The sequence below is a fragment of the Taudactylus pleione genome, unplaced genomic scaffold (assembly GCF_031769625.1).
Source record: "Taudactylus pleione unplaced genomic scaffold, aTauple2 ptg000032l, whole genome shotgun sequence".
Classification (NCBI taxonomy): domain Eukaryota; kingdom Metazoa; phylum Chordata; class Amphibia; order Anura; family Myobatrachidae; genus Taudactylus; species Taudactylus pleione.
In genome coordinates this window covers 27,892,515-27,898,661 of record NW_028284434.1, presented here as the reverse complement: position 1 = coordinate 27,898,661, position 6,147 = coordinate 27,892,515, and the positions used below count along the sequence as shown (strand labels likewise).

The 6,147-nt window shown below is 37.9% G+C and overlaps 1 pseudogene; it reads right to left on the bottom strand.

Moving 5' to 3' along the window:
- Nucleotides 1-4,255: 4,255 nt before the first annotated feature.
- On the bottom strand, nt 4,256-4,374 carry LOC148538989 (5S ribosomal RNA; annotated as a pseudogene).
- Between the last annotated feature and the right edge of the window lie 1,773 nt (nt 4,375-6,147).

Sequence of the window (6,147 nt, the reverse complement as noted above, 5' to 3'; positions counted from 1 at the left end):
CTAGGGAACCTTTCAGTGTAAGTATGCAATGTGTCAGTGTAGGGATATTAAGTAAAGATGCTAGAATGCATTGTGCATCTACGTGTTTGTGGAGTACACCATGGTACATATTTTGTGGGGTTGTTCATATTATGTGTATTAATAAATGTACGTATGGTATTGTGAGGACTTGTGATGTAGGGCAGTGGGAGACGCACAATGCTAATAATCATAATATAGCGCCATACACGGAGGTATTGTGTAGGTGCCGCAAGATGGCGTTGGACAGACAACGCAAAATGGCGTCGTGCAGATATTATTTTTACAATTTAGGTCTCAGCCAATTATCCGGCTTCGACAGTAGTTACTTCTCAAACAATGTTCAGGAACTCAAACTCTATTTTCTTTAGGTTGGAGGTGAATTTTAAATTGTAGTTGTTAACGTTAATAAAATCGTTGAATTTATTAAAATTTTCCTCATTCCCTTTCCAAATGCTAAAAATATATTTGATACACCTCTTGTACAGGTGTATCATATGTTTGAATGGGTTGTTTGCATAAATATGTTCTGATTCCCAGTTACCCATGAAAAGGTTTGCGTAACTGTGTGCAATAATAGTGCCCATTGCAGTTCTGCAAATTTGTAAAAAGAACTGATCTAAAAATTTCAAATAGTTATGTGTTAAGATGAATAAACCCAGGTCACAGATAAAATATTTATGATTTACATCAATAGATGAATCTTTAACTAAAAACTCCATGCAAGCTTCGATACCCTTACATGCTGTATACAGGTATATAAAGATTGGACATCTACTGTATAGTGGCCCACATATAGCCATTGTCACAACTGATTATTTCTAGAATATTTAATAGACTAGTTGTGTCTTTTAGGTACGATGGAAGTTCCTTCACATACTTATTAACCAATAAGTCATACCAAACAGGTGATAATGATCATCATTTTCATATGTAGGTTGAAACATAGTCATTAAGTGAAACAGAAAAATCTGTGTAGGAGGCTTTAAACTGGGTGAGGAACAGCCAAACTCTGTTACAAAGGTGAGGTTGTGGAAGACCATTTCATGTCACAGGTCATACACCATTGCAAGACTGAGCACATCAAAAAGACACAAGGTAGTTATACTGCATCAGCAAGGTCTCTCCCACGCAAAGATTTCAAAGCAGACTGGGGTTTTGTGCTTTTTAGGTGTTAGTTGTCCTTTTTGATGTCATGATGTGCAGTTGTATCTCTTGACAAAGGTCCAGCATGGGACTGAAACGTTGACATGAATATGTATGTATAAATTAAAGGTCTTTTTTCACTTTTTCACACCCTGGTGAGTGCCCCTCTTTACACATCTCTCTCGCTCTCAATATATATAAAGCACAAAAGGTCCTGCTCTCCCTGTGATATAGATACTTATCCGGGTGCCTGCATAATGTCAGTAAAAATCCCTCATCCATGCAACATTCCAGGCTTAGCCATATCACTCCAACACATCGGCATAGTAGTCAAAGTTTTAGTGCCCTTTTATTAATAGTACTTTCATCAGGATAAATATAAAGTAAATGTGTCCTAGCTTATAAAGCCCCATCACTAAATGAGAAACAGACGCCAGGAGTGGGACCTCTCACCCCACTGGCAGCGCTGCTGTAACGACGTCATCTCTATAGTTGCATCACTTGCCCATAACTGTGACTCATCATACTATGATCCCATCACCATGACATAGTATTATATAATATATACAAAAATGCAATCACATTAGCAATATAATCTTACTATGAACAATTAAAAATGCAGTAAGGTAGTACATATCACAGCTCAAACAAATGTAACCCTCCATTTTAATTCTATAAAGGGACATCAGGTTACTAACTCCCTTACTGTCTAATATTCACCCCCCCTTTAGCCTCCTGCTAAGTGGTTTACATCCTTTGATCAGTGCCTCCACCCAAGTATTAGTACTTAACGTGGGCCTACTTGGGAAAACCCTCGTGACTTTATAACTAATGTCTTTGTTTTGATAGTGAGATATTCCAAAACACATAATGTGACACAGAATATCACAGTGTGTGTAATACAACCTGTACTTTTATCTGATTGAATACAGGTATCATCTTGTATCACTTTCTTCTCCTCCCAAAGCATAACATATACAGTACTTTGTTTTCTTTATATATGAATATATATATATATATATATATATATATATATATATATATATATATAAAAAAGAAATTGACCTTGGGCGAAAGTTTCGCTTATTATATATACAGTGTTATTGTGTAAGGTACATTCCATACAAAAAATATAAAGAAAGTTATGTCAATCAATGTTAAAGTGTCAATGCGTCTGCGGTTCTAATCCCGACAGCGGAAGTCCGGCAGGGGTGAAGATCCCAAAGCTACAAAAGGTAGGTATAAACTAACCTTTTTTTACCCCCTAACCCTCCCTTAGGGGTGACTATACCTAACCCCCTCTAAGTGCCTAAACCTATCCCCCCCTTCCCTGCAGTCTAACCCTAAGTCTCCTGGGGAGGTGCCTAACCCTAACCTCCCCCAGGGGGGCCTAACCCTAACCCCCCTTCCCCTAGCCTAACCCTAACCTCCCAGGGGGGTGCCTAACCCTAAGTCCCCCCCGGGAGACTCTAACCTAACCCTCCCCCCCGCGGCTGTCCGAGCCCGGCTTACCTTTGATCGGTAAGCCGGGTGTGAGGCTCCCGGGGCAGGTCTAATGACAGGTGTCGGGATTTTGTCACCTGTCATTTGTACCTTGCTGGGATTAGACAGTCAGGAAGCCGGCGGTCGGGATTTAGTCCGTCTGCTTCCTGACTGCTTTCCCCAAAAATGTATAAAGTGCTATTGTGTAAAGTGCATATTTCTACAAAAGAATCTATTTCTAAATAATTAATCAGAGTACGATCAGTGCAAAAAACATTGTTAATATCAATAAATAAAGTTAAAACGTGAACAGTTTATTTAAAGAATTAAAACAATATAAGAAAAAACACTTGGTGGAACCCCTATATTCTAGAGAGTTCCTTCCATAAAACATGGCATAACAATGTATAAGTAGCCTAAACAATAAGACTGGTAGACATGGATAAAAACATAAGTTTAAGAAGAGGATAAAGTAATAGCTTATCTGAGTTAAGGAGTAAAGGAATAAGTGTTTCCTAGGACAAGAAGTACAGTCCCCAAGTTGTTTTGTCTGCTGACTTCTTCATAGGGATGAGGTTTATGGTGTAGTGTCCACCTATTTTTAACCCTTTCAGAGTTCATTAGGGATTAATTACTTCTGAGTCATTGTTAAACTATGGGCAAGGTAAACACATAATACCATGCGCATTCTCTTCCAAAATTGCTATATTGATAAATAGTATGACAAAGATAAAAAGTGGACCATGATTTATATACTAAAATAGTTTTTAAATTAAGATTGAACAAACTAATTTTGCCCTCGAATGTGAGTACTTCCGCCCACAGGTGACTACTTCCGCCCAAACTAATTTTGCCCTCGAGTGTGAGTACTTTTGCCCAAAGGGGCTATACGTCACTTCCGTCCACGTGCTCCGCCCTTGGTACTTTGTCTGTATCTTCCGCCCTGACTTAACGTCTGGATGCGTGCTCTGGTGGTGCGTGCTCTGGTGACTTCCGCCCTCAGTATTCTGTGTGACGTGAACTTCCAACAATAGTGCTCGGCTAGTGATCTTAGCCTGATTATACCTTCTCATATGTTAGGGCGCCCTCTATGTGTACTCTATGGGTCCCTGTAATTAAGCAGAATGAATCATGAATTTGTGACATAAAAATTCTAAAAATGAAATTGATCATTGATGTATCATATTTGACAATGTTGTACTAGTCGTTTTGCATAAGTAACAGAAAACATAATAAAAAGTAATGATACAGTATATTATGATTTTTTGGCCAATAATGAAAGTAATACTATATAGAGCCATAGATAATCAAAAAGGAAAGAATAAAACATGTTCTTAGAAAGAGGTAATCATTTCTTCTAAGGTATTGAATTCAATGTTCCCAAATTGGAGATAATTAATACCACTACTGTCTATTATTTGGTCCTATTAGATAGTAAATACTGGCTAACAACTCTCCCATTATCATATGTTAATTGGGGTAGGTGATGGTATTTGCATAAAAGTAGATAGATATGATCCAGAGAATTTTAAAATAGCTTCTTCCGGGACACAGTTATTCTTCAGGTGATGTGATTCTGGAGTGATGGGGTCGCCCTTTGGACTAATGGTATCTACAGCACCAGGTCTTCCCAGGAGGTCTCCCATCCCAGTACTGACTGGCCCCAGTCATGTATAGCTTCCAAGGTCAGATGAGATTGGGCACACGCATACTGGTATGGATGTAGATACTTCTGAGTCCCCATATTTCATCATCCTCATCACCACTTACTTCCCTAATTTTAGATCAAAATAATAAAGCTAGGATGGAGGCATTTTATAGAATGGTCAAAGTCTGTCTACTACACCTGGTATTCTCTGGGGGTCTCCCTCCCAGATACTTGCCAAGTCCAGAGCATGAATAGCCTCCCAAATCAGTCAAGATTGGGCATTCTCATGGTGGCATGGTGGTGATCAGACCCATTCTATCAGTCTTCTGCCACTCTTTTACAGAAATGGTGCTATCTCATAGCTTTCATTGAAGCCTTTAGGGGCCATAGTGTTGAGTTAAAAAAATCCAGTACATTTCATGTCTGGCAAAAGATTTTCTAAATCACCTCCTCTTTCACTCAAAGTCACATGTTCAATTGCCTTGAATGTTAGATCCTTGGGATTGGAGTTGTGTTTTGTGATGAAATGTGTGGAAACTGTGTGACCTTCCATTTTGCTCTTAATGTTCCTGATGTGTTCCTGGATGCGTAACTTCAGTAATCTTTTGGTTTTGCCAACATATTTGGTTACACATGTGCACTCCAACAAGTAAATGACTGAGGTGGAATTACAGTTCATAAAACTTTTAATTGTAAATTCCTTTGACCTCTCTGAGTTTGTGAAGGTTTTCCATTTGGGGTGCAGATGTTGCACTGCGCACACTTGTGGCTACCCTTACAACTTAAGGTTTCATCAGTGCTTCCCTACTTTTCTTTCCTAAGCAAACTGGGTGCTAATATGTCTTTTAAGTTTCTGGTCTTTCTAAAAACAATCTGTGGTTTGGGTGGAAGTATTTCTTTAAGGACAGTGTCCATTAGAAGAATATTCCAGTTTTTATTTAAATATTTTTTAAACTTATTCTCATGACCATTATAAGTACTAACAAAAGGAATAATGTCCTTCTTTTGGTCCTTGTTACTCTTATATTTCAACAGGTTATTTCTGTCCAAACTCTTGGTTTTATTCAAGGCTTTCTTTAGGATCTCTTCTTTGTATTCTTTCTCTCTAAATCTGTCAGCATATCTATCCAGTTGTTCATTACATGTTCTCTGATCGCTGCAATTGCTTTTAATCCTGTAAAATGGGTAGTAAGGAATATTCTCTTTTCCATTTATTTAGGTGGCAACTTTTAAAGTGCAAATAGCTGTTAGCGTCAACATTTTTAATTAAATTTTTGGTAGAAATCTTTCCCCCTTCTCCAGTTAAAACCAAGTCTAAAAATTCAACGGTCAAAGTATTAAAATTAGGTGTAAACTTCAGATTCATCTTGTTCATCGAGACATATGATAAAAACTGATTGAAAACTTCCTCTTGTCCTTGCCAAATGATTAATATATCAGCTATGTACCTTTTATACAAAATTATATTATCTTCAAAAGGATTGTTTTTGTAGACATAATTCCTCTCCCAGCATCCATAAATAGGTTGGCAAAACTGGGAGAGAAGGTTGTCCCCATGGCTGTTCCACAGATCTGTCAGTAAAATTGATCTAAATATTTAAAATAATTGTGATTTAATATAAAAGACATAAGATCACATAAAAACTCCTTTTGCAGAGGGTTCAAACTTTCATCCAGCTCTAAGAATTATCTTGTGGCGCTAATACCTTTAGTGTGTTCGATACAGGTGTAATGTATATATAAGTATCCTATAGCAGTGCATGGCAGCACAGCAAAAGTAGAGAACTGAGGCGGCACGCCTAAGTTTGGTGATAACGAAGTGTATTTAGAAAATTCAAATCACCAGTACAGAT